Genomic DNA, 12,997 nt, shown 5'->3' with positions numbered 1-12,997 from the left:
TTTTTAATGGTCCAAAATTAGAGAAATAATTATGGCAAAACTATTCATGTAGTGTGACACACGGCCGGCCGCATGGTGGTTCACATTTTGTCTCTTTATTAAAATGCATTGATTCTTCTGAAGCAAAAGACAAAACAATGAAAGGTAAAGACTAAACTATGAATATGCTAATTCTTGCATGTGTAACTATAAGTATTCATGACCATGCCGAGTACCAAATCGGGGGAATGAAATAGGTTTAAATTATTTTCTAGTCCCTGAATTATAGAAATAATAGGATTCAATGGTAAACACACATACATTACACCCATCATTGGATTCACAACCTTAGTAATTAAGTTATCTACTCATGAAAACTAGAATAAAAACACTAAGCATTAAAGTCACATAATAAGGTATTACCGTGAAGAGAGTAAATAAATCTTGCTCACAAAAGCTTTAAACTAATTGGTGTATTTAATGCTCTAACAAAGTGGGACATTTTTTAGTCCAAGATACTCCACAAAAATCCTAACTAGTATGTCCAAAATTGGAAAAATAATTATGGCAAAATTATTCATCCAGTGTGACACACGGTGGTTCACATTTCGTCTCTTTATTAAAATGCATTAATTCTTATGCATGTGTGACTATAAGTATTCATGAATCTTTATTAAAATTCATTAATCCTTCTCTTTTCAGGGCGACCCGTGTCTTCTGAATCTGTGTGGGATTGCCTAGTAAGGACAGGGGGCATTGTTTATGCGATTCAATGTATTCTCACCATTCCTTCATGCATGGCAAAGTGCGCTCTATTAGGCAATTGCCTCTCTATGGAATGTTACCAGTCTTTTGCTTCAATTGCGGCTGATAAAAGTGGTGTTTGTAACCATGAATGCGCTTATGGAAAATGCATGAACTATATTCTCCTTAACGGTATAATAAATATTCTCTCCTCTCTCTCTCTCTAATTCGTGTGGTATTTTGGGTGCATAATATATATATATATATATATATATATATATATATATATATTGACACGTGAATTTGAGCATAACAATAGTTAACCCATCCAAATATTTGACCCAGCTTCGGCGACCTATTTAAACCAAATTAATCAGCAAGAAAACTTATGAAAATATCGAAACCTAAATTTTACGGGTGTACCTGGTTAGATAAAGTTATGATAATAAAAGAAAAAGCTTTCGTCATTTTGATTTGGTGACTAAACGAATTGTAAAAGAATAAATAAACAAAAAGAGAATTACACATAAGTACAGTTCACACACATATATTGCAATCAGGTGGCCTATATATAACTTTGTAAAGTTATAGCCCAAATATAATAGACCAAGATTCAACATTCAACTTCAAATAGGTTCTAGAAAATACTATTCAGTTTTATTTCTTAAAGCTTAAACTTCTAATCCAATTTCAGAATCAATAATTGTGGTTCAAACATAATTCTAACAAACCAAATCCATTTGGCTGGTGAAAATTAAATTCTTAAGGTAATCCACCATTATTGAGCAAGCTTACAACAACAACAACCCAGTATAATCTCACTAGTGGGGTTTGGGGAGGGTAGTGTGTACGCAGACCTTACTCCTACCATGAGGTAGAGAGGCTGTTTCCAATAGACCCTCGGCATCCTTCCCTCCAAGAACTCCTCACCTTGCTCTTGGGGTGACTCGAACTCACAACCTCTTGGTTGAAAGTGGAGGTTGTTTACCATCAGAGCAACCCCTATTGTCTATTGAGCAAGCTTAAATAAGTGTATTTAATATTCGAATATGATTTATAAGCAATTTGGAGGGAGTATTGTTTAGACTTGTTAGAAATAGTCTAAGGAGGTTGTTTATACACCATTATATAAAAAATGACTTTGTCTTTTCCTTCTGTCTCTTTTAAAATTTAACTAAAATCTGGCTCAAATATACTCGAAATCACTTCACTAAGTTTTGAACTTCTCTTGATATTTATATTATATTGGAACAACAGTCAATCCAAACAACTCACAAACTCGGAAAAATCAAATCAGAAATTTAACTCAAATATATTTCAAATCACTTTAAATTTAAGTTACCGTCCAATGAGTTGGTGGAATTGAGACAGGTCGTTGCAGTAAGCAAAGGCAGATGTACATGGTAGAAAGAGGGGTCAACGACACCTGAGAACTTCGACAAAAATTTCATATAAATTTGTAATATTTTTAAAGAAATAGTCAAATATTAACAAAGACCTCATTACTAATTTTTTTGAACAATGGTAAATTTATATTGAATGTAACCGTGTTCCTTGTTCCCGTGACTGTCAAATTCTGAGTCCTCCTCTAGCCGTAAGTGGTTTTGCTGGAAGCTGAGAGACCAATCACTACTTGACCAAACACCATTCTTCTTTCTAAGTTTTAGAAATTGCCCTCAAAGCTAGACTGTGTGTTGTTCTGAGATGTGAGAAGCAAAGATAAAAAGGTATTTCGGTTTGCCTCTGTTCGTTGATGGAAAACACAACTAGTAAACCCCAAATGCCAGATGTGGATTTAAGAAAACATTTACGACAGAAAATCTTTTTCGGTGAAATAGGCGGGGCACTCTAACTAGAATCGAATTGAGAACTCTAGGGACTTCTATCACCATAGAATAATTATACTCCTCTTTTATTTTATTTTCAGCGGTTTATTTATATTTATAAATTTCATTTATTGCCTTCTTTTAAAGGAGGTCTTGTAGGTCTTTAATATTGGGATAAGGAATGAAAAAATATTTATGTTATATACACAATAACGGGTAAAAAGATAAAATATGGCCCAATTTTAATAGCATTGTTGCCCCAACAGATAGAGAATGAATAATATTTTTATAAATAAATAAAAGATATTTAAGTTGGATGATGTTTAACTCATATTAATCCATGTCTCAAGCAGAAGCGGATCCAGAATCTAAACTCTATGGGTTCAATTTTTAAGATTTTAATATTGAACACATTATATTTAAATTTTAAAGTAATGAGTTCATATCCATTATTTTTGTAATTTTAATGAATTTTACACATAAAATTCTGCTCCGCGTCGAAAGTTATGAGTTCAATTGAACCCGCATCTACCACATTGCATCCGCCCCTGGTCTCAAGCAAATTTTGGAAGGGTTATGACCCAAGCCAATTTAATTCGCCCAAAATTTGCCTAATCTGGCCTATTTGATACCCATACTTATAACTCATAACTCATACTATTCGCTTGCATTTGGCGATCTAACACTTAATCAATATTTTTTCAAATTTTCAGACAAAGAGAAGTTCGGCAGTTGTATGGCTATTTGTCAAGCAAACTACTGTTCAACAAAGGCATCTGTTTGAATAAGTTTTTGTTATGTGTTGTATCTGTGCGCCACAAACTAGTATACCTATGTATACTACTGGTCTTATTACATAATGTGGTGGTTATAAATTTGAAAAAAGTGTAATCGTTTGTAAACCGATGTAGTTATCTTTATGGGCACTTATTAAATAATTCTGTTGGCTATGTTATTAATATTGTACTCATATGGTGCTTATGTACTGGCTTGTTGGCTATGTTATTAATATTGTACTCGTATGCTCTGTTTTAAAAGGCTTAAATTGGGACTCGCCCCGGGGTGGAGCACTCGTAAAATGCCCCTGGGCTTATGTGTGAGGCTTAGTTCCATGATACTTACGCCTAGGCCGTCGGGGCTTACTCCCCGGACACGCCCAACGCCCAGCGTACTGGGCTCGCCTAATAGAACTTTTTGCAATTGTGTATAACTAATCTTGTAAATTCTCAAAGTTTCTTAATAAATCGTTGACTATTCATATGGTGTTTATGCAGTAGCTTATAACCGATGTAAATATTTAAATACTAGTGAATTTGTTCGGACTAATCGTTAAAACTCCTTCGAAGTACACTAAATACAAAAAATTAAAAATGACAAATACATAAGGCAAGGTATACATATGAATATTTTTAAACAAAAAAAGGCATATATAACGGAAATATACATATGAAAAATAAATTGGAATAGAATCATCCTATACTTTTTTGGTACTTTCAATGATAAGTTCGCTCGTCTTCTCCGTTGTTGTTTATAATATTTGGCATTTTCAGAGACTATCTCAAGTTATATATATATATATATATATATATATATATATAGATGGGTTAGCACCTCTCTCTGCCCCAGGATCCTATTTATCTATCATCTCAATTTTTTGGATTTTCCCCTCTCACTTTAAGGTTTTTTTTTTTTTTTTTTTTTTTTTTTTGCATTTTCCCCTTCATTAGTGGCTAATAACTGCCATTTAAAAGTCACTAACTTTTAAAAGTTTCATTTTGTCTCTTTTATATCTTTTTTCTTAAACGCTCTAAACTGCCGTTCTTAGTGGTAATAGCCGTATCCTTTAATTTTCAAGTTCAAAAGTCGCGTTGCATATGATATATATAACAAGAAAAGGTTAAAGAAGGGGGTGGAAAATTAAGAGAAGGCTCATTTCTCTTGTGTAACTACCTGACCGGTCGTTTTGAGCCTTGGTGTCCGTTCAGTGGTTCTAGGTCTTGAGTGGCTTCATATGTCACGACCCAAAAATCACTAATCGTGATGACACCTAACTCAACCCGCTAGGTAAGCCAACTAACAGACAATACAATCCAAATGAAATTATAGAAAAATAGTGAAGAATTATCTGGACATTTATAAATTAACCCAAGAATTGGTAGTACAAATTATGAGCTTCTAAAATTTAGAATTTACAAAGCTGATACAAATAATTACACGATCTGTTTGAAAGCTACATAAACAGATTAACAAAATCTAAAGCCAGCAAGGACAAGTGGCAGCCATATCCAGAATGCACGAACATCTTCAGGGTCAGCTACCGATATCACCAGCAGCTCCTCTCCAAAAGTCTGCACGCAAGGTGCAGAAGTGTAGTATGAGTACAACCAACCCCATGTACCCAGTAAGTATTTTGTCTAACCTCGTCGAAGTAGTGACGAGGTTTTTTAGTAAATAGATGCTCACTAATAAAAATTTGTACCGAAATCTTGCAATAGAACTATACTACAGTATAACATGATAGAGTACACGAAACGAATGTACAAAATAATAACAGAGTACTAGAAGAGATCACAATTCAATATTTTTCAATATCTCAACCAATCTTTTCCTTAGAGAGAAACCAATAAACCACAATAGTCACCCCATAACTTTTATAACGTGAGGAATATACTCTGATATCAAGTCAATTGCACGACAACACCCTTCGTGAATTTATCTTATCCTCACCAAAAATGCATACAACAGTACCAACCGGATGGCAGATATACCGATAACAGTAATGACAAAGTAGGAAATATGCAAATAGCAATAATGAACAAGAATGTACATAAGGGCATCAGTAACAGACAAGGCAGAAAGCATAAAGGTGATGACAGGAATCAAGAAAAGGAATGTAACTTCAACTAACTAGCATGGTGGAGGCATAAATACAAATATAACGAATACGAGGGGAACACATGATCTTTATGCGTTAACAAGTAGATGCATGAATGACTAACACGGTAGAAGGCATGTACTAAGTGCAACCAAAATAGATACGACAAAGATATAATTATGACAGCAGGAAGTAGGCATGATATTTGCAAGTTTAGCAAGTAGAAGGCATAAGTGACACAATAACAAATAAGATAAAGAACAAGAACAGGGCACTAACGACAAGTCACATAAGAACCATAAATACAACATTAACAGCTCAATGTAACGACATGAATGTATACACAAAGGAAAGATATCAAAACATAATGCATGTCCCTCGTCCTTACATGCACGGAAATACCCACTGTACCATGAACTCATGATAATTTAAAACATGATAATATAAATGAAATGGCACGGCATCACCCTTCATGCTTTTACTCTCAATAATATGGCACGACATAACCCTTCATGCTTTATACTCTCCCTCATATGATAATGTATAAACAAAGGCACGACATTACCCTTCGTGCTTTACACTCTTCCTTACCAAGCATATGTATATCAATGATAAACAAGGCAGGAAGCATAAATGACGTCAAGGAGAGTGTTTAAACGAATATTTCAAATGAATCCCAATCACAACTTTCCAAGCCAACAATAGTTTAATAAACCCGCAAGAACCTTATTATTCAAGTATTCCAACAAATCTCACAAATGATCTACAACACAAGTACAGAATCTAGTATCTCAAGGATATCGGCCGTAGCAATGTATTAATGATTATGCATATTGATGACCGAATTAAACACACCAATGTATTCTCAGAATTTCATCAAATTTGATCAAGTTATAATAAGCTAAGTCTTAGTTTCTAACATTTAATACTATGTTCTTAGTATCTAGGAGTCAAGTAAGGCATGATGCAAGAAGGTCACGTGATTTTACAAGACACAATTAATAACACAATTTACCCCCGAGCATGGTTAACCCTGGAACATGCATATATGCTCGTCACCTCATATATGTATCACCCCCGCATGTAGCAAATAAAGTCAAATAGTAGGAAAAATTCCCTCAACAAAGTTAGGCAAGACACTTACCTCAATTCGGCTAACTCAATACTCAATTTAGCTTTTCCTTTACAAATTCACCTCCGCTCGACTCAATCTAGCCAAAGACGACTTAAATACATCACACAATGCAATGGAAAACAATTTCAATTAATAAAGTTGTGATTTTTATACAATTTCTAAAAAGTCAATAAAAGTCAACCCCCAGGCCCGTCCGGTCAAAACCCGGGTCCAAGGGTAGGTCATGACTACCCATAGCCTCACGAGTCCAAATACATATTTTGTTTCCAAATCCGAGTCCTATTTGACTCTCATATCCTAAATTTTTATTTTTTCAAAGTTTTGACAAAATCCCCAAATTTTTCCCTAGATTCTCATGAATTTGATGTTAAATCTTATGAAAAATCATGAAATGTAGTTGAGAATTGATTAGAGGTACTTAACCAATGATTTGGTATGAAAATCCCTTCACAAAATCGTCTCCCATCGAAGCTAGGGTTAAAAATATAACAAAATGAAGCTAAGTCTCGAAATTCTCTGCATTTAGCAGGCTGCAGATGTCGCATCTGCGACAAGGGGGTTCACAAATGCGACCTCCGCAAATGCGAACAAAATATCGCAAATGCGAACTAGAAGTTTTCCTGTCAAGGTCGCATTTGCGACTCAAAACATCACAAATGTGAAGATCTATATCCCGCAAAAGCGGCAGGGTCCATCGCAAATACGAAGGGTTTCTTCGCAAATGCGAATCTCCCCCAGCAGCCCAAATTTCGCAATTGTGATGGCTGCTTCGCATTTGCGACAAAAATATCGCAAATGCGATGACACCAGTACTAGCACTCAAAAATCATGGAAAATCATTCCGAAACCAATCTGAAACTCACCCGAGCACTCGGGGCTCTAAACCAAATATGCACACAAGTCTAAATACATTATACGAACTTGCTCACGTGACCAAATCGCCAAGATAACACCTAAAACTACGAGTTGAGTATTAAATCAAAAGAAATATTTTTGAGAAAACTTTAGAACTCCTATTTCAAGAACCGGATGTCCGAATCATGTCAAACCAACTCCGTTTCTCATCAAATTTGACAGACAAGTCATAAATGTAGAAATGAATCTATACCGGGTTTCGGAACCAAAATACGGACCCGATATCAACAATTTCAAACATCGATCAAACTTTTAGATTCATTAAGCCTTTAAACTTTCAAATTTCAACAAAATGCGATAACTCGAGCTAGGGACTTCCGAATTCGATTCCGGGCATACGCCCAAGTCCCAAATCATGATACGGACCCATCGAAACCGTCAAAACACAGATCTGAGTCTATTTGATCAAAATGTTAACCAAAGTCAACTAAAATGAGTTTTAAGGCAAAGATTTCATATTCTTTTCAGTTTTTTTAACATAAAAGCTTTTCGGATAAACACCCGGACTTTGCACGCAAATCGAGGGGCTAAGATGAGGTATTTGAGGCTTCGAAACATAGAATTAGGCTCTAAAACATAAGATGACTTATCGGTTCATCACATAATACATCAAGCGGGGATACTCGTGCCCTCAAACTACCGAGAAAAGTGCAAGTGCTCGAAACGACCAGTCAGGTCGTTACATCCTCTATCACTTAAACATACGTTCATCCTCAAATGTGCCAGGAGTCGTTCCAAAGCTATCAAATCACAGTGTAACCTTACTATACAGATATCCGGGGGTGATCCCACGTCACATTGCTCCATATAAGTCTGCCAACGCAACATAACTAGAGATCCTTACTTCAACCTTGGTCCTTAAACCTTAGAACCCAATCTCTAACATCCCGAATTCATTACAAGACCCGAATCTCACATCTATACACTGTATAAACCTGAACAGGTTGTATTAGGTCATAACCATAACCCCAAGATGAAATCACACAGTAAACCTCATCACTCAAACACTCACAGTAGAAACTGCTGACCACCATTACTGCCCAAAAACAAATGTGGTGCCGGTAGCAAACCTCATATCGATTATAGCCTCTTTCAAAACCTTCATACCCTGCCGATGATGAAAGAAATATGCATAACCTCTTAACCACTCATCTGATCAATAAGCCAAGAAACTCACTTATCCGACCAGGGTCATTGCCCAACTCCTCAGCACTATTTAGTATTATTCTTCCAAACCTTCCTCATCCCAATACAATAGTACCATTCTCAAGTCTAGAAACCTCATCTCAGCCAATACAAGAAGCCCCACTGACAAGTATCAACAATAATCATATGGATCCCCACACAACACGATCTCGAACACCAATAAGTAATAATTCAGAGATGGCAGATAACAGTAAGAGAGCTAAATAAGAAGACTACTAAACAAGTTAAGCATGCAGGGAAATTGTAGCATTTTCCTATTAACTATTTTCAACAAGGTGAAAGCAAAACTACACGAAGTAAGCATCAGGAGTTATATTTCATCACAGTACCGCTGCGGCGTGCAACCCAATCCCTCATATCAGTCCACATAGGGTACCCATCGAGCCATATTACTCGGGCTCACTGATCACATGTGCGTCAATATCAAACACAATAGAGTGCACAAAATATAACTGTGGGAAACATTATTAGGAACACACAATACGGAGAAGGACAAGCACAACTATGATGCAATAAGCAAATCAACATCACGAAGGCCATCTCGCCCATAGCGCTATGAGGCCTAAACTGAATTACAATATGCGTACGAAGAACCATGTAACCCTCACAACCCGTCATAGCATAAGAGAGGAACATATAACACAGACCAAGGCGCGAATAACATCTATTCCGCACGATGATATACCTGTGGTAACAACTGCGCAGGAGCAATCAAATCTGATCCGATATAGAATACACATCCTCATTGGGCCTACCAATGGGCCCCCGAATCAACTCTGGTCATCCCCGAATGGACAAATAGCCCTCCAAAAGTCCACAACCACGAAACAATCTACTTCTGAGAACTTCTAGTCTCCAAATCCATAAAATACATGAATCATCCTACCTGATCCCAACTTCACCGCCTAAATGTCTAACACATCTCTCGTATACAATCAGCCCACGAGAAATACTTCTATAATTCTTCCGTGTCATATAACAAAATCTAAATCGCAGCAGCCGACTAACCAGGCAAGCACCACAATATCAATGATGCATCTGTAAGTCAAAACACAATTCATCTTCTGAAATGCACACCATTCTCGGTAATACCGAGTAGTAATAATATCCATCTAGACATCTGAAACTGTCAGTGTTGTTTAAGAATTCATGACCTTCCCTTCAAAACTGAACCGTGGCCTTGCATGTGTAAAACTCAATCCCGATCGATCAGAAACCTTCTATTTGATCTCATCCAGGAGGAAATCCCAATACGCAACATGTTCCTCACACTAGTAGGAAACATCCACCTCGAGCCGTGATAGAAATCATCGAGAACTCCTTGGAATCCATTTGCACATAATCTAGCTATCAGAACTGAATCCCTCCTAATCAACCAAGCCATGCAGTTGCCCAAAACCCATGAGCATTGGCACGAAACACCTGTGGAGACCCACCACATCATAAGTACCTAAAGAACTGATCATACCATTACCGTGTTGATCCAATTTACTATCAAACTGCCATGTTTCCTTCGAGTTCCTTCCAAATTACTCTCAAGTTGATACCCCTCCTTGCGAGAACACCATGATCTTTACCCCAAAGCTCGCCATAAGAGATTCTAGCATAAAATTCACACCGCCCTAAGGCCCATAAGTTGATGCATTCCCTCTTAGCACCCCAAAGTACCATAACCAGGACACCCACTCTCAAGAGACCTTCTATGAATATAAAGTCGTTTCCTCCACCACTTAGTCTTCCTGATACTGAAATGTATAATCCATAATGATATAGAAATACCGCGAGCCTCGACACCATCTAACATAAAGCTTATATTCTAGCCACAACTACTATGCCACCACTTAATCTTCCCGAGACTGAACTCATCAATAAGGCATGAAAATCAAATTCGCCCCACAATTAAATAACATGGAAAACCTTCCAACACACTCATAACTCGGGACTACGCGCCACATCGAGACAGAAAACAAGCACCTATCAATCTTTTTTACGCCTCAAGCGAACTCTTCTCTTCATATTTAGGTCATCTGAACACAGTCCACAGTCACATCCTACTCATCATTTAGTCAACCAACCACTCGCCGACCACAAATTTCACTCATAGGGACACTACCGAATATATAAGCCCAAAGGCACATGCACACACAACTGAAATTACCGTGCTCAAGCTGCAGTCAAAACCTAGCCTCAAGTCCTCCAGACTGACCCATCATTAGCACACAGAAATCACATCTCGCACCTCATCCATGGAGTCATAAGCCATCGATGCACAGCCAATACCGAGCACTCATATGAGCATACAAATGCATGAAGGGAATTCAAAGAGTTACGCTTTAAGCTGAATCAATGCCGCACGATAAGGAAAGAAAGATAGGAAGTTTATCCTAAATGCCCTGCAGCCTCTCGAAGATAGGTATGGACGCCATCATACCGATCTGTAAGACTCTATTAGACACTTGCTCATGACTCGTAGAACCTAGTGCACTGATACCAACTTGTCACGACCCAAAAATCACTAGTCATGATGGCACCTAACTAGACCCGCTAGGTAAGCTAACTAACATACAATACAATCCAAATGAAATTATAGGAAAATAGTGAAGAATTATCTGGACATTTACAAATTAACCCAAGAACTGGTAGTACAAATCATGAGCTGAGCTTCTAAGACTTAGAATTTAGAAAGTTGATATAAATAATTACACGATCTATTTGAAAGCCACATAAATATATTTAAAAAATCTAAAACCACTAAGGACAAGTGGAAGCCATATCCAGAATGCACGAACATCTTCAGGGTCAGCTACCGATACCACCAGCAGCTCCGCTCCAAAAGTCTGCACGCAAGGTGCAGAAGTGTAGTATGAGTACAACCGAGCCCATGTACCCAGTAAGCATTTTGTCTAACCTCGTCGAAGTAGTGACTAGGCTTTTTAGTAAATAGATTCTCACTAATAAAAATCTATACCGAAATCTAGCAATAGAACTATACTACAGTATAACAGAATAGAGTACATGAAACGAATGTACAAAACAATAACAGAGTACTAGAAGAGATCACAATTCAACTGTTTCCAATATCTCAACCAATCGTTTCCTTAGAGATAAACCAATAAACCACAATAGTCACCCCATAACTTTAATAACGTGAGGAACATTCTTTTATATCAAGTCAATTGCACGACAACACCCTTCGTATATTTATCTCATCCTCACCAAAAAAGCATACAACAATACCAACCGGATGGAAAAAATGCCGATAACAGTAATGACAAAGTAGGAAATATGCAAATAGCAATAATGAACGAGAATGTACATAAGGGCATCAGTAACAGACTAGGCGGAAAGCATAGAGGTGATGACAACAATCATGAAAAGGAATGTAACTTCAACTAACTATTATGGTTAAGGCATAAATACAAAATATAACGAATAAAAAGGGAACACATGATCTTTATGCGTTAACAAGTAGAAGCATGAATGACTATCACGGTAGGAGGTATGTACAAAGTGTAACCAAAATAGATACGACAAAGATATAATTATGACAACAGGAAGTAGGCATGGTATTTGCAAGTTTAGCCAGTAGAAGGCATGAGTGACACAATAACAAATAAGATAAAGAACAAGAACATGGCATTAATGACAAGTCATATAAGAACCATAAATAAAACTTTAACAACTCAATGTAACGACATAAACGTATACACAAAAGAAAGATATCACAACATAATGCATGTCCCTCGTCCTCACCTGCACAGGAACACCCATCGTGCCATGAACTCATGATAATTCAAAACATTATAATATAAATGAAATGGCACTGCATCACCCTTCGTGCTTTACACTCACATAACATGTGTCATGACCCAAAATCCCACCACAGGCGTTGTGATGACACTTAGTCTCTAAGGCTAGGTAAGCCGATTATAATAGCAATTCAAGCCATTTATTTTCAATACAAGTGTCAACACTAACATCGGAAATATTCAACAATCTCCCAATACTGGTAATACTGAGTCACGAACTCTAATTGAATACATGGAATGATCTCGAGGATCGAATGTATAATACTGTTCGAATAAGAAATTAACAGTACAATAAAAATGGAAAGATTCCAAGGGACTGCAATGACCAAGCAGCTCTACCTTGAATCCTTGCGATCATACTCTAACTCTGTCCGAGTCCGATATCTCCAATACCTGGCTCTACATAAAAATGTGCAGAAGTGTAGTATGAGTACACCACAATTAGTACCTAGTAATTATCAAGACTAACCTCAGTGGAATAGTGACGAGGTATAGTCAAGACACTCAC

General features: G+C 37.0%; 1 long non-coding RNA gene across 2 annotated transcripts; it reads left to right on the top strand.

The window, feature by feature from the left end:
* Positions 1–269: 269 nt before the first annotated feature.
* LOC104085673 (uncharacterized) lies at positions 270–3,516 on the top strand. Of its 2 annotated transcripts, XR_683914.4 has the most exons (3): positions 270–286; positions 682–915; positions 3,263–3,516. It is a non-coding gene; the product is annotated as an uncharacterized lncRNA (long non-coding RNA). The 2 variants fall into 2 exon arrangements; XR_011412829.1 differs by lacking the exon at positions 270–286 and having other exon boundaries at positions 654–915.
* The last annotated feature ends 9,481 nt before the right edge of the window (positions 3,517–12,997 follow it).

Source organism: Nicotiana tomentosiformis, chromosome 12 (genome assembly GCF_000390325.3).
Source record: "Nicotiana tomentosiformis chromosome 12, ASM39032v3, whole genome shotgun sequence".
Taxonomy (NCBI): domain Eukaryota; kingdom Viridiplantae; phylum Streptophyta; class Magnoliopsida; order Solanales; family Solanaceae; genus Nicotiana; species Nicotiana tomentosiformis.
Note: the sequence above shows the minus strand (reverse complement) of the source record. Positions and strands in the feature narration are given on the sequence as shown.